The sequence below is a fragment of the Hypanus sabinus genome, chromosome 2 (genome assembly GCF_030144855.1).
Source record: "Hypanus sabinus isolate sHypSab1 chromosome 2, sHypSab1.hap1, whole genome shotgun sequence".
Classification (NCBI taxonomy): Eukaryota; Metazoa; Chordata; class Chondrichthyes; order Myliobatiformes; family Dasyatidae; genus Hypanus; species Hypanus sabinus.
Genome location: NC_082707.1, coordinates 26,299,983 through 26,317,337, shown reverse-complemented (window position 1 = coordinate 26,317,337; position 17,355 = coordinate 26,299,983).

Sequence of the window (17,355 nt, the reverse complement as noted above, 5' to 3'; positions counted from 1 at the left end):
GCAACCTGCAAAGGTCACCAACGTAGTATGCCCATAATTTATTAACCCTCACTGACCCAACAAGAGGAAATCTGCAGATGCTGGAAATTCAAACAACACACACAAAATGCTGGTGGAACACAGCAGGCCAGGCAGCATCTATAAGGAGAAGCACTGTCGATGTAATTTTCTGGTGGACCGTGCTTAGGTGTTCAGCGAAACAGTCTCCCAGTCTGCGTTGGGTCTCACCTTACTGATCCATGTGTGTTTGGAATGTGGAACGAAAGTGGAGCAACTGAAGGAAACCCACGTGGTCGTGGGATGAAGGTACAAACACCTTACAGACAGAGGAGTGAATTAAACCCCGACTGCTAGTGCTATAAAGTGTCATGCTAACTGCTATGCCATGTTGACAGGAAAGAGCAAGAAAAATAAGTGCATAATTTTTCAGTTGAGTGTCTGTGATATGGGAATGGGTGCCTGGCCTTGACATTCCATAACTTATGTCAATCTTTTGGATGAAGGAGGAAATGTAATACCTTTAGCTTGCTGATGATGCCCATGACAGTGTGAGCTGTGAGAAGAATCCAGGAAGGCAAGAGATGGATATATATGGGTCAAGAGCAAGACAGATGGAAAATGTGCAGATGGTAATCAGCATCATCATTATGTGCTGTGTGGTATGATATGGGGGGGTCATGGTCTTTACGACCATGATTGTTCTTGGCAAATTTTTCTGTAAAAGTGTTTTGCCATTGCCTTCTCCTGGACAGTGTCTTTACAAGAGGGGCAACCCCATCCATTATCAATACTCTTCAGAGATGGTCTGCCTGGTGTCAGTGGTTGTATAACCAGTACTAGTGATATGCACCAACTGCTCACGTGACCATCCACCACATGTTCCCATGGCTTCACATGACCCTTAGCACACACTAAGCAGGTGCTACACCTTGCCGAAGGGTGACCTGCAGTCCTGCGGAGAGTCTTACACTTCCTTCTGTGGACACGTATCTCCACCCCACCACCCAGAAGATGGTAAAGTAGAAGAATTAGTAAATTACCAAGAGATGTTGGTGTCCACCAGGACCTGAATAATCTGGTACATGTGTCATTAAAAGTTAACTTTTTAGTATAGTAAGCAATTAGGAAGACAAATAATATGCTGGCCTTTATTGCAAAAGGTTTTAAGAACAAGATTTGATTGGTCTTTCTCCAATTATATTGGGAATACCATAGAATCACATCTGAAATCATCCCTGTAACAAAGGGATAACTCTACTCCACCGCTACTTTATTATTTCCCATCAGTCACCTTATGTACAGCCTAGTGTCACTTTATGTGTTTAAGATATGTACTAATATATAGTGTGTTTTTATTCTTATTATTGTTTCTTTATCTTTTATGTTTTTCTTTGTGCTGCATCAGAGCTGAAGAAACAATTATTTTGTTCTCTTGGAAATGTCATTAACAGATAGGTCTCCCTGTTTAAGGAAGGATGCTGTAAGGGAGTGAAATGAATGTTCAGGAACCGAGTACGTAACTTGGATGTGATGTAATAGGAGGGATGAGAAGCACGGTTCTCAGTGACAGTGGTACAAAAGGTATTTGTTGATGCAGAGCTCATCACTCCTACTCCTTGGCTATCAAGTTTGGTGGGTATGGATAAGCAAACCATGCTGAGGATCCGTTTGGAACTATGAGGACAAACGCAAGGTGTTACACTTTGGAAGGAGAACCCCAGGTACAGTAGGACACACACAGTGACTGGTAGGGTACTGAGGAGTGCGGTAGAACAATGGGAAAAGACATCCACAATTCTTTGAAAGTTGCATTAGAAGACAGGGTAATAAAGAGAGTTTCTGGCACATTGGTCTTCATAAATTAAAGTATTGAGTACAGGAGTTGGGTTGTTATATCGAAGTTGTATAAGACATTGTTGAGGCATAATTTAGAAAATGGTGTGCAGTTCTGATATTCTACCTATAGGAAAGGTGTCAATAAGATTGAAAAAGTGCAGAGAAGATTTACAAGTTTGTTGCCAGGACTTGACGATCTGAGATAGAAGGAATGGTTAAATAGGTTAGGACTTTAAAAGACCATGAGCCATAGGAGCAGAACTATGCCATATTGCCCATTGAATCCTCTCTGCCATTCAATCCTGTTTGATCTTTATTTTCTCCTCCTCAACCCCAGTTCCTGACCTTCTCCCCATAAGCTTTGATGCCATGTCCAATCAAGAACCTATCAATCTCTACCTTAAATATACCCAACGACCTGGCTTCCACAGTTGCATGTGGCAACGAATTCCACAAATTCACCACCCTTCGGCTAAAAAAATGTCTCCACATCTGTGTTTTGAAAGGGTGCCCCTCTATCCTGAGACTGTGCCCTCTTGTCCTAGACTTTCCCACCATGGGAAACATCCTTTCCACATCGACTCTGTGTAGGTCTTTAAACATTCAAAAGGTTTCAGTGAGATCCCCTCTCATCCTTCTGAACTCCAGCGACTACAGACACAGAGCCATCAATTGTCCCTCATATGATAACCCTTTCATTCCTGGAATCATCCTTGTGAACCTCCTCTGGACCCTCTCCAATGCCAGGACATCTTTTCTAAGATGAGGAGCCCAAAACTATACACAATGCTCAAGGTGAGGGCTCGCCCGGGCCTCATGAAGCCTCAGCATCACATCCCTGCTCTTATATTCTAGACCTCTTGAAATGAATGCTAACATGGCATTTGGCTTCCTCACCACAGACTGAATCTGCAAGTTAATCTGTTCTGCACAAGGACTCATAAATCCCTTTGCAGCTCAGATTTTTGGATTTTCTCCCTGTTTAGAAAATATTTATACCCTGGAGTATAGGAGAATGAGGGGAGATTTGATGAAAGCAAATAGTGCAAATAAAAAGAAATGAGAACTTGAGTCCTTGAAAGTGAGCCTGTAGGTTGTAGAGTCAGTTTAGTGTTGAGGTGAATGAAGCTATCCATGATGGTTTGGGAACCTAATGGTTGTAGGTTTCAGAACCTGGTAGTGTGGGACCTAATTATTCTGTACCTCTTTCCTGCTGGTAGTAGCGAGCAGTAGATGGTAAAAGCCCTGAGGAACAAAATGAAACAACTAAATTGCAACATGCAGAAGCTAAAATTCAAACGATGGAGGTTACCTCCAACTCAGATCCAGCAAAGGTGAAAGCAGCTGCAGATTCTGTGCCTGAGAGATTTTGCCTGAGGGATCCCGTGATTGTTTGGATTCGAAAGCTACCTGTCTCATCTGAATGAGTAAACTAACTTAGAAAAGATAAGGAATAATGTTTTACACATATCTTTGAGCAAGTAGCCTAATGCGTCAAAATAATGTTGCAGCAGAGCCAGTGCTATGTCCCTCAATGACAATGTAAGTTATTGCCTCAGAAACAGTTCTTGGAGGAATTATCGTACAAGATAGTTAACTGACATATGGTGATACATGCCATTCCCAAACTGAAAAGCAGCTCTTATTAGTTACATAAGGGCTAGTGAAGTTCCATTAGGAACATGTCGGAGAAATCTACATGCATAGACTGATCACAAAGACTTTGAAGTCCTGACGAAGGGTCTCGGCCTAAAACATAGACTGCTCATTTCAACGGATGCTGCCCAACCTGCTGAGTTCATCCAGCTTGTTTGTATGTGTTTATTTGACCACAACATCTGCAGTGTACTTTGTGTTTACACTTTGAAGTGAGTGTGATGGCAAATCTTCATCAAGGCCCACCAGACCACAATGGCTAATTCTATGTTTGAAAAAATAGACTGTTCCTGCTGCTTAAATGATTACCATATTGTGTTCTTTTTCCTCCTCCCACCTTCTTATTATGGCTTCTCCACCCTTCCTTTCTAGTCCTGATGAAGGGTTTTGGCCCAAAACATTGAGTTTTTATTCCCCTCCACTGATACTACCTGACTTGCCGAGTTCTTGCAACATTTTGTGTGTTGAATTGTTACTATTCTGTAGAATAACCTATATGACAGACAAAACACGTCCTTGAATATCTTCATGCAGAAAGGATAGATCACTGGCATGGAGTGATCTGTAGCTAGTGAATACACCGAAGGATTAGTTCTTTTGTTGAGGATTGATGAAGATGCTGCAGCAAGAGTCATAACTTAATACAATGCTACAGAAGTGGCATGCAGTTCTTATAAGAAGGTGGCCTGAGAGGCAGATGGAGCTTCCTCTCAATTTAGCCTCAAACATCTGTTACCAGAATCCCCCTCCCCTTGTAATAATGATCAGGGAGGCACAGAGAGAATCTGTAATTATCGACAAGTTCCTTTTTTGTCTCAATGGAACTTACACAAATGAATACCTGTATGCATAGCTACTAAGTTTCCCTGACCTTCTATGAGCAATCAAAGAGTAGAAAAGATAATACCAGTTAAAAAGGAGTCTTTGCTGCTGGCCCCATGTTCCTTATAGTCCTGTTTCAAATCTCCTTGTCTGTGGGCACCTCACATCCACAATGGTGAATTTCCTGTAGAGTCATTGCTGCCAGCAGACTTGAAGCATATATTCATTCCTTACCAATTCAACTGTTACTTTCCAATGTCATTGGCTATAGGCAACCTGATTGACCTTTAATACCTTCTTATTGGTTCTGATCTGGAAGTGACAACTGGCTCTTTTTTCTCAATCAGCAACCAGCTCATATCGCACAATGCAAATACAGTCACAAACCTGCATGTTATATTTTAACCAAAGAACACCTCACAAATAACTTATGATTCTAAATTGATCCCTAGTCCAACAGATTACCTGGAGCATCATTGTGTCTACTTCTAAGCTCTGATCAAGCCAAGCAATTTTATCTCACAAAATGGAAGACACTGAGTCTCTTCATAAAAAGACAGCCTCCATATCTTTGACCTCATGGCAAGAACAAAGAGAATTAGTCTGTCTGTTTCCACTGTCCTTGATTCACCTGAATTCACTGATTTGTAGACTGTAGTTCTTTCTGGCCAGCATCTCCCTTCTCTTGATCTCAAGATATTTATCTTAGGATCACTATCCTCTTCTATTCTGCTGATTATTCACAGGACTTCCATGAACCCCCAGCAGTTGTGTGACACTTACATTTACTAGAACTATGGGACATACTGCAGCCTTAAGATTTGGGGGAGTAAATTTAGGATGGAGATGAGAAGGAACTGCTTTTCCCTAAGAATGGCGAATCTGCATTTTAGAACATAACATAGGAAATAGGAACAGGAGTAGGCCATATGGCCCATTGAGCCTGTTCCGCCTTTCAATAGTCTGACCATGGATTTATCTCCACCTACATGCCTTTTCCCCATAACCCTTAATTCCCCTACTATGCAAAAATTCTTTCCCCAATGAAGCAGTGGAGGCTACCTCAGTAAATGTATTTAGGACAAGGTTGGATAAATTTTTGCATAGTAGAGGAGTTAAGGGTTATGGGGAAAAGCAGACAGGTGGAGATGAGTCCATGGTCAGATCAGACATGATCTTATTTAATGGCAGAGCAGGCTCAATGGGCCAGATGGCCTACTCCTGCTCCTATTTCTTATGTTCTTACACACAGATAAAGATACCATTTATTTAATGAAATCATACATTCTGTATATGCCCTCTATTGTGGATCTGTACTCTTCCAGGTTGAAGAAGAGGGCAGGGAACATCATAAAGGACTCCTTCCATCCTGCGCATGGACTGTTTGAACTGCTTCCGTCTGGTAGCCGCTTCAGATCCCTCCAGACTAATAGGCACTGGAGAAGTTTTTTCCCTACTGCGGTCACTTTGCTGAACAGTTAACTGCCGGTTAACTGTCGGCTAACTATTACTTGGATTGCACTACTTGTATGTATAATCTATATTTTCATTTATATTTATCATTATTATTGTTATGAGCAGAGAGACAACATCTACCAGAAGTAAATTCCTTGTATGTGTACAGGTACTTGGCGATTAAAGTCTGATTCTGATTCTGATACAATCATCTTCTCTACATTACAAAGCCAACTTCCTCGTCCTTGCATGCAACTTCAGCCTTCCACCTTCTAAGGTGATACACATTAAACAATACCATTATGAGCATACATAAAATTGCTATTACAGCAGCATGCGATGTTATGTTCACCCATGGATGTATTTGAACATTTGATCCCCAATTCCAGAAGTTATCCCAAGAATCCGAGTCAATCAATATTTCATTTGGCTTATCAGCACATCATAATAACTGCTGTACATTAAGTCTATTGATGGATTACCTCCTTTGCTTCTGCCACAACTCGAGTCCAGTCTGCAGTCAAATGAGGACGCAGCGGCAACTCGGTTTAACATAGTCCCACAAATATCAATCTGTATCAGTTTGTTGGATTGTGAGGTTCTCCTTAGTATTTATTGTTAGCTGAGACAAAGTTTGCTCTCCAATAGTCAAATCTGAAGTCCATTCCCAATTTATGACTTTCCACAGGACACTATTTCCATCCCTTGGTGTAATTTCATGTTGCTGTTGCTATATAATATCTGTCCTACCTATGCAAATTGTAAGAAAAACTTGTTATTTATGAGCAAAATAGACAACGAACAATTGCCGTAAGTACTGAAACCACAATTCTGAAGTTTCTGTCAGGTCGTCTTTTCTAGACGAGCCCTGTGGTTTCCCCCTTGATAACATCTTGATAAGTCTACACCCTTTCCTGATACCATTCACAACAATGTGGGTGGGTTACTGAAGAAGACTTCTCATGATATTTGCCCACATTGTGAACGCTTTTCAAAGAGTAATTTAAATTATTTCCATGCTTTGGAATATGAAAATACCAGACCAACATTAAACCTTCCTTTACTGTACCCAGTGCTTTATTGGTTAGTGTGACTCAAGGATACATTTCCCAAACCCCTTGCTTTAGTTGGTCATCTGATACCCAATTTGGTATTGATATATATCAAATTATAGTAAAATTATACCAAACATGGCAAGCAACCAACTAGCATATGAGGCACAGATCTTAGCTTTATGCATTATGAATTACATGGTTCATAATCAGATTTTCTTGTAACTTGAAGGGGATTTGGAAACTTAAGTGAATCCAGAGTTACCCATGATGCTTTCTGACCAGTATAATTAGTCTGTATCTGATCCCTATAATTTTTTCCAAACAATTTATGCTCTTATTTCCAGCCTCAATTGTTAATTATTTTAAGTCTATTTTCTACCTGTTTTTTCGGCTTATCCAGTCTAGGTTCCCTATTATCTTTGAATTCAAGCCAACCAGCTTTTTCCACCCAATTCCATCTCATGTTGGGTAGGTAGGAACCAACATGTTTTCCCTTTGTTTAATTTTCTTGACAAAACTTCCCTGATTTTCAGACTGAGAGAATGGAAAAATTCCTTCTTGGTCAAATCTATTGCCATCTCTTTGGAACAACTTTTCCAACACCAAATCAGAATCCTTATGTACATCGAATGTCAAGTCTCCAAAATCAGGATAATCATGTACAGCAGTTGTTAGATGCCAAAGGTGATAACATTCCTGCTTCACTCCCACCAATTTTAATTGGTTAATGTGATACCATCCATGTTTATCTGGAGAAGTTGGTACTCTGTGCACTGATGGACTTGCTTAGTTTATAATTTCATAGGACCCTGCAGACTTGGATTTAAACAAGAGATTTTATTAGTATATTCTAATAATTACACTTTATCCTGGACTTAATTCTATTGGACTGACTTTTGACTCAAAGTCTGTTGCCTTTTCTTTCCTAATTGATGGACTGCCACAGAATTGGCCTCCTTCTATTAGTGTACCCAGTTTTCTGACTCAATCCCATCTATTTTGGGTTCTGACAAGCCTAACCCTAACAACTCCTCCAATCCTCTCATGTCTCTTTCAGTTTTCTAAGGAGTGTAACCCATTGATTATGCCACTATATTCCTTATAATCATCAGTAGACAAGGCATTTCCAGCATTTTGGCAATCATATTTTTTTGGTAGTCAAAGCATCCTATCCACAATTCCACTAGACTGTGGTGTATAGGGTATACAAAATCTCGGCTTGATTCCTAAAGTCACCATGTCATCTTGTATTATCTTGGCTGTAAAATGTGTGCCTGAATCTGATTCTATACTCTGAGGTAAGCTCCAGCGAGTGAAGACCCTTTCCAATAAGATTTTTGCTGTGGCTTTGGTTGTGTTTATCTTAAGCTTCCACCCAACTGGTGGAAGTATCTACCACAAGAAGACTATATTTGTACTTTGCTGGGGTGGGTAGTAAGGATCCAACATAATTTATCTGAAAATTAGTCCAAGGCCCTTCCACTGGTCTGGTATGTCAGAGAACCACACACACAAAATGCTGGTGGAACACAGCAGGCCAGGCAGCATCTATAGGGAGAAGCGCTGTCGATGTTTCGGGCCGAGACCCTTCGTCAGGACTAACCGAAAGGAAAGATAGTAAGAGATTTGAAAGTAGTGGCGGGAGGGGGAAATGCGAAATGATAGCAGAACGCCGGAGGGGGTGGGATGAAGCTAAGAGCTGGAAAGATGATTGGAGAAAATGATACAGAGCTGGAGATGGGAAAGGATTATGGGACGGGAGGCCTCAGGAGAAAGAAAGGAGGTGGGGGGAAGACCAGAGGGAGATGGAGAACAGGCAAATGACTAATTATGTCAGAGTTGGGGTAAGAAGGGGAGGAGGGGCATTAATGGAAGTTAGAGAAGTCAATGTTCATGCCATCAGGTTGGAGGCTACCCAGCCGGTGTATAAGGCCATGGATAGACATATCAGAATGGGAATGGGATGTGGAATTAAAATGTATAACTCTCCGTAATGTGTTTGGTAGTGGGATCCCGTTGGAGGTGGATCCTTTCTTTCTCCTGAGGCCTCCTGCCCCATGATCCTTTCCCTTCTCCAGCTCTGTATCACTTTCGCCAATCACCTTTCCAGCTCTTAGCTTCATCCCACCCCCTCCGGTCTTCTCCTATCATTTCGCATTTCCCCCTCCCGCCACTACTTTCAAATCTCTTACTATCTTTCCTTTCGGTTAGTCCTGACGAAGGGTCTCGGCCCGAAACATTGACAGCGCTTCTCCCTATAGATGCTGCCTGGCCTGCTGTGTTCCACCAGCATTTTGTGTGTGTTGTTTGAATTTCCAGCATCTGCAGATTTCCTCGTGGTATGTCAGAGGGCTGCTTTCTTTGCATTTATTTTTTTAACTCCCTGGCTTTCTTCCCCTCCTCAGTCAAATCTATTACCTTAATCTGTTGCTGCTTCTGCCTTTCCATTTCCCCAATCTGCAGCTGTCGCTGGTACCCATTTAAAGCACCTTGCCTTGCTAATTCATCAGCTTCTTAGTTCCCTCAGGGGAGAACGTAGACTGGGCTTTCACCTTCATGACTCCATCTTCTTTCCCCTTTACTTCTTCAAATATATACCGCAACAGAGCAGCACATCAGAGGGGCTTTCCGTCAGCTGAAACAAAACCTCTCACTTCCCATGGAGACAAATATTCCATAAAGCTATCAGATGGTAAGACTGATCACATTCGTGGTGGGTGACCACATATACCACAGCTTCTGCAGCCTGTACTGGGTAACTTCAGTGCTATGCCATACACTTCCTGGCCATGTCCCATTGAGGGGCCACCTACAAAATAGCTAAAATAAGTTTTCTTTTCCTTTGTTTGTGAATTTGTTCTCAATATTGCTTTCTAGTCTCCATCCACCACCCCTTTCCCTTACTATTTCGTTAACAAATGATTCCCTGGGATTATTTGCTATCATATCTTGACACCCATGTGATTCTCCAGTATAATAAAGATTATCTGTAAGGAAGGCAGAAACTTGAATACCTTTTACAGCTACATCTCCACCCTGCAATGCCAAGACTGGCAGGACATCTTAATTCAAACATCCAGCAGTAGCTAGATAAATGCTGAAATGCTGTTTGGACCAGTCCAATATTTGAAAAGCGAGTTTTAGGAATGTTCCCTAAATGTTCCAATCTTCTTTAGTGTTAAATTCAAATTCCAAACATAACTGCCCATTAATGAATAATTTCCCTGAGTGCCCATTTCCCTCAGAAATGTGGGCATCTCATTTCCAGAATAGGGATGCACAAATTTCAGTCTCAACCCAGATTACACCTGGCTTAGTGTGAAATCACAGTTTCTCTAAATTCAATTCCATGGAAAATGAATAGTGAAATACAAACCAAAAACACAGAGAGGTAAACAAAAATCCATGGCTGCACTGTTCTTCCTTTAGAACCTTCCACAAGTAAAAGCAGAATTTAAGATAAACCATTAATGATCTCCATGAAAAGCTTTCACACATTTTTTAAAGAACCATGGTGGAGAGAAAAAATCCTGTGGGGTGGGGGCACCTGACACATTAACACATTGATACAATTTCTCAAAGGCCTCTCTCTCTCTCGCGCACACACACACACACACACACACACACATTCTCTCTGTCGGAAGTGAACTCAATCTAGTTACATTTTACACATTTCAAACATGCCAACCATTTATACTTTAAACGATTTCAGAAAATCTGCTTCCATTGTCCTTGATTCACCTGAATTCACTGAATTGTAGACTGGTTTTTTTTCTGGCTAACATGTCCTTGTTCAAGAAACCTTTCAGGCTTCTGGTGATTACTTTCCAGAGGTGAAAGGGCAGTGTTGGACTGTGATAAGTAGAAACCTTTTCCCTTAACTGTTGTGAGCCTAAGAGTGTTGTGGAGGTTGAATCATTTAATATATATTCAAGGCAGAAAATTATAGATTTTTAGACTTTCAGGGGCAACAAGAGGGTGGTGAGTTGTCTGATGCACTTGCAGAAGCAGATGCAATCACAGCATTTAAAACTAATTGGGATAGCTACTTGGATAGAGTAGGTCTAGAGTGGCCTAACCAGACAAATGGTAGGAGCTCTGTTAGGCAATTTGGTCAGCATAGGTGAATTAGGCAGAAGGTCCTATTTCCGTTGTATGACTCTGGTTTTGCCTGTTTCTTGGCGGCGTTTGAGCAAGGTCTATAGCGTATTGTAAATAGCCAGAGGTAAGTACTGTGAGTGTTTATGGTCATGTAGCTCCCACTTCAGAATTAGTACGAGAAATCCCCAAAAAATGATGCAAAATGCTGGAAATATTTGCTGAAGGAATCACAGGCTTATCTTGTTTGAAGTCACCAGCCAGGCTGAGAATGGCCTAATCAATATGTTACTGTGACCTTGAGCTTCTCTTCCTTCCCACTTTCATTCTCCATCATGCTGCCTCTATGCCCCCCTACGCTGTACTACCATTCAATATAAGTTCAAGTTCAATATAAGCTCATTTCATTTATAGTTACCTACAGCATTCCCAATTCAACAATTTATGATACTCTGCATTTGTGGCATTTTTCGTATTTCTATCACAACACCAATATCCCTACTCCTCTAATCCAGATTAATTTCTTGCTTTCTTTTAACTTGTCTCATTCTTATCTTTTTTCATGTTGGAATATTTGCTTTTGTTAGTTACTCTTCCTTGCAATCTTCACACCCTAAACATTGCTGTCTTCCAGTTCTCCCAATCCCAATGATAAGTGTTTGGCCTGAAGCAACTCTTTTTCTCACCCCACAAATGCACGCTGCTGAGGACTTCCAACCCTTTTTCTCAAAGCCACCACTGCAGGCAGAATGCTAGAAGCAGTGTGTCTCAACCATGGACGCTGCCACAGCATCTGTGTGCTCTTGCAGGTGGGCAGCTGAAGAAGTTGGCAATCGCGCATGTTCTAGCCAATTTGGATTTCTTGGTAATTGTATTTAACTCCCTTCCTCTCATTTCAACCTTGTCTAAAGATTGTCATAAGTATTGTCTAAAATACAGCAACATCAACGCTTACTGCTTCCATTTCCCACAACCCAAGATAGAAGACAGGTGCTTTAGATAGACTCTTTTAAAGGAGTGGTATAACTTTAGTTTGAGGTTACTGCTTTTCAGCCATGGTGACCACATGAGTTTTTAGTTAGTTTGAAAGCATTTTTAGTTATGGTCCTGTTGGCTTTGCATTTTTTATTTTACTTTGTCCTAGACAATTCTAATTAAAACTAAACAAACTGTTCTTTCCAAATCCGTATCTATCCCTCTGTACTTGGCCCATCAATGAACTCTATTCAGCGAGGCATGACCATCGAAATGGATGCAGCAAAGATAGAACAATTGAAATTGGCCCTGAATTTTGTTGGTCAGGTCTGAGGGAAGTCAAATTCAGTGGAGAATGGGTTGGCAGATGTTGCTCACACAGTGTGACAACTACTCTTAGGGTGGCAAGCCCAGGCTAAACTAAACTTTGTTGATCAGGTAGGGTCAGGTAGTAGCCGTCTCTATTTCCTGAGGAGGCTGAGGTCCTTTAACATCTGCCGGCCGATGCTGAGGATGTTCGACGAGGCTGTGGTGGCCAGTGCTATCATGTTTGCTGTTGTGTGCTGGGGCAGCAGGCTGAGGGTAGCAGACACCAACAGAATCAACAAACTCATTCGCAAGGCCAGTGATGTTGTGGGGATGGAACTGGACTGTCTGACGGAGGTGTCTGAAAAGAGGATGTTGTCCAAGTTGCATGCCATCTTGGACAATGTCTCCCATCCACTTCATAATGTACTGGTTAGGCACAGGAGTACATTCAGCCAGAGACTCATTCCACCAAGATGTCACACTGAGTGTCACAGGAAGTCATTGCTGCCTGTGGCCACAAAACCTTACAACTCCTCCCTTGGAGTGTCAGACACCCTGAGCCAATAGGCTGGTTCTGGACTTATTTCAACTTGGCATGATTAACTTATTATTATTTAATTATTTATGATTTTATATTGCTATATTTCTACAGTATTCTTGCTTGGTGCGACTGTAACAAAACCCAATTGCGCTCGGGATCAATAAAGTATGTCTGTCTGTCTGTCTGCCAAAGTCAAAGTCTGTTGAGGCTAGGTTGGCAGAAATGGCTCACGCAGTGTGGCAACTACTCTCTGAGCGACAAGTCTAGTCCAGGCAGGAAGAACAGGTGTCAACACTTGCAGCTCACCACAGACAGCCAGAATCAGGTGGCAATTATTACTGCTCTCATTGTTGCTATTAAGCAGCCTCCAGCCAGGATAGTCCCAATTCCAACATCAGCACCTCGCACATCATCCTCTCATCACCATCAGCTGCTAATGCCCTGATTCTCTTGGCAATTTCCAGACCAGAACCAAGTATTCCTCCACCAGGCAGACACTCGGGTGACTCTAATGGCTGTAGGAATTTTATTACCCCGTGTGAGCTAACTTTCCAAACCCAGCCAGGTCGGTTCAGTAATGATGCACATGAACTGGCTTATGTGGTGGATTTCTTAGACTGGTGTTTCCCAACCCTTTTTAGCCCAACTAAAGCACTTTCATACATGCCAATGCCCCTCTTAGGCACAATATACTTTCCGACACCCCTGTAGTGTAAAAACATGTCTACCATATACTAACATGAGAAAAATGATTCTGTTTTAAGTTTTTATTTGTCTTCAAACCTCCCAACACAGTACCTGTGCACTGTACAGCAGCTTTGATATCAATGTGATCCTTGAGCTTGATGGTTTTTAGCAAGATCTGAAACATCTGGTTCAAGTTGTAAGAGCAAAAGCCTCAAGTCCCCACAAGTAATTATGTCCAAGCGGCTCCTGCTTTTTTTGAATACTGCACTGAACCCTCTTTCAATAAGGTAGGAGGATGGAAATGCAATGAAGAGTAGTTTGGCTTTTCTTCAAAGACCAAGAAACTTTGTCTATCAGTGTAACCACATACCAGAAAAGCAGACATTTTTGAAAAACATTTTTGCTTCTTCATCACCCTGAATTTTGATAATTTCTTCTTGCAAATTCTCTTCCTGTAATTCCACCTTGCAAAGAACTGGGTTAATTACCCAGTCCAGAATTTTCAGATTGTTCAAATGCTTGAATCAATTCTGAATATCCTTCTTCAGTGACAGCAGATATATGTAGTCCACTTGCAAATAACCATCTGTGAAAGAAAGGGCCATACTTTCCATGGAAGGAAACTCCTAATATTTTGGTTATATATTTCTAATTTTCTAATAAGAGAGGGCACATCACTTTTTGCCTGGTTTAAACTGAAATTCTCACCTTATAGTTTCATATTTAGAATGTTCATTTTGTCCTACAGATCGGCTAGGTCTGCCACATCTCCACATGGAAGTTCAATCTTGTTTCCCAAACTCTTGTCAACTTTGAGCAAAAACTCAACCACAGTATTAAAAGAACAAAGAAACGTTTTAAGCAGCACCCTTTGACAGCCAATGCACTTCAGTGTGAAGAAGCAAGTGTTCAAACTCTTCATTGTTATCTTGGCATAGCTGGTGAAAAATTTTGCAATTTAATGGATGAGCTTTAATTTTGTTTATAACAGATATTACAATAGTTATGCTTGAAAAAAGATGCTGGCTGAGGTTTTTTGTCTGCGAGATTTTGACGATGAATTACACAATGGATTGCAAACAGACTTGGAATTTCTTTTTTCATAAATACCACTGAACCAGCACGGCAACTTGTTATTTATGGTTCTCCATCTGTTGCACATAAAATCATGTTCCTAGTCAGAATACTTTTATCCTTAATATATGTTTGAGCTCATTGTAGATAGACTCTCCATTGATATTTGTTTATAATTATTACAAAAGAGAATCACTTCATAAATTTTCCCATTTTTGATAACTGCGCATATACCATTAGTAATGCCTTGTTGTCTTGCACAGCTGACTTATCCAGTGCTATCCCAAATTCTGTGTGTTGGTAAATGATGTACATATGTATATATATAATTAATGGGACTAAATTAAAATTAAAAATTAACACAAACTGGAAATGCCTATCGGATGGTGACACAGCAGCGAGTTGAACAATTGGTCAGGTCTCTTGTCTCAAGTTAGGGTACCACTTACTGCACACACCCCCACCCCCCCACCACCAAGGATCTTGAATGCCCCCGATGACTTCTATTTCCCCTAATAGCCCTTGGGGATAGTACCAGCCCCGTTGGGAATCACTGTCTTAGACGGACCCCCGCTCAGCCTATTCAATGCTCTATGAGAACAAGACTCCCCTGCAGCCAGTCTTACAGCAATTTTTTAGTGGAGTTCAAGAGAGTGCTTGACCTTCCAGTACACGGTCAGGAGACTCCCCACACTCTCCTGTTCCTGTGGCAAGGGAGGGGGACATTGAGAGACTGCGCAGTAAACTTCTGTACTTCTGTGATTGAGATCGGGTGGAATGAGAGATCCCTTATCACTGCTTTCCAGCGCAGGGGTCTGGCATGTGATCGCAGCGCGTGATGAACAGAACAGCCTGGATGACCAGACCAACCTGGCTATTTGAATGGACAACCAGACAGCTGAGTATTGCAGAGAGAGAATGCCCTGAAACTTTCAGATCACTGCCTGTCTTCACCCTTTCCCCTGTCCGCAGAGGAGCCCATGCAGTGTGGAGAGAGGGGAGAGCCATGCCTTTCTCGTGAGGATTGAGACTGGTGCAGGAGAACAGGTTGCAGCCTCTACTGTGGCTCTGGAGGACACTTACAGGCATCATGTCCCAAGTACCCAGAAAATGAAGATACCCATCAGCAGGGAGGGAAATTCTGATGGGTTGATTCTCCCTGCAGGCATCATCGCTTAATTGAGTAGTGCTCCTAGTTCCTTTGTCATGGGGGTCCAGATCCAAGAATTTCCTGCTTTTACTGATTCCAGGGCAGCTGGGAACTTCATGGATGTTAATCCGCTCAAAGAACAGAAGTTGCCACTCACCAACTGAGAGAATATTGATGTTAAGGCTCTGGATGGTTAGCCTTTGTGCAGCAGCAGGAGCACCTTCCCACAGTACACCGCCAACTTGTGCCAGAAGGCAACCATAGGGAACATCTCTCTTATCTTGTTGACTAACTTGAACCACGTCTGGCTCTTGGCTTTCCCTGGTAATTTCGACACCCACAGATCAATTGGTCCCTAAAAGCATATCCCCTCCTATGTCAACTGCTAATGTGGACCTGTCTGGTGTTCCATGTGAATATGCTGACCTTCTTGAGATCTTCAGTAAGAAGAAGATCACCTCCTTGTCTCTACGCTAACTATACGAGACAGCCATTGACCTTTTATCCAGTTCTAGTCCTCTCAAGAGCCACTCTTTTCTCTCTCTCATCCTGAAAGAGTGGCCATGGAAAAATACATCAGATAGAAGTTTTCTGTTGATCAGCCTTGCCATCAGGGATGGGCTTCTTCTTTTGTGAGCATAAACCAGCTCCATCCCGGATTTGATTATAGGCCCATTAACAGCATCATGGTGAAGAATCACCACCCTAGTTCTCCAGCTTGCCTCTGCATTTGAACATCTCCAGGGAGCTACCATGTCCTTCAAGGTAGACCTGTGCAATGCTTACAGCCTGACTTGCATCCACGAAGAGAATGAGTGTAAGATAGCATTCAACACCGCTCCTGGCCACTATAAGTACCTTGAGATGCTAGTTAATCTGGCTTTTCAATGTTCCTGCTGCTTTTCAGGGCCTGGTCAATTATGTGCTCTGAGAGATGCTGAATCAGTTTGTTTTTATTTTGTATATTCAGGCACAAGTATTCCTGCTCTTGTCTGGAAGTTTCCCAGATAGCTTGTTGGGAGCAAATTTTATGCCAAGACAGAGAAGTGTAGGTTCCATAAAGAGCAGATGTCACTCGTAGCTCTGACCTCACCCCTTCCATTGTTCAGGCACACACATAGGGGCCCAAACCATCTATGGGCAAACAGGTGAGACGCTTCATAGGCTTGCAAACTTCTCTTGCCACATCATCAGAAACTTCAGCGGCTCACGTAAATGCACCCACCAAGAAAATCTCAGCAGGATTGCAATGGACAAGTGGAGCAGGCCAGACATTCATTTCCGCACTGCAGCATCCAGACCCACGCCATCCATCCTTCACTGAGTTTGACACATCTGATGCTGGCATTGGAACTGTACTCTCCCAGTGCTGCACCTTTGTGCTTTTCTTTCCCATTGCTTGACCCCTGCAGGGTGCAACAATAATGTCCAGAATCAAGAACTTCCAGTTGTCAAGGAGGCCCTGGAGGCTTGGGAACACTGACTGAAGGGGGCAAAGCCCCCCTTTCTGGGATGGAAAGATCATAAAAACCACTCCCACGTGTTTGATGCCAAGAGACTTAACTCCCTTCGAGCTCTGCAGATTTCCTCGTGATTTCCCTTCTAGCTCATTGGGCTCCTTTCATCACCCAGTTTAATTCAACCCTCACCTACAATCCTGGCAGCAAGAATATCAAGGACGATGCTCTCTCACAAGA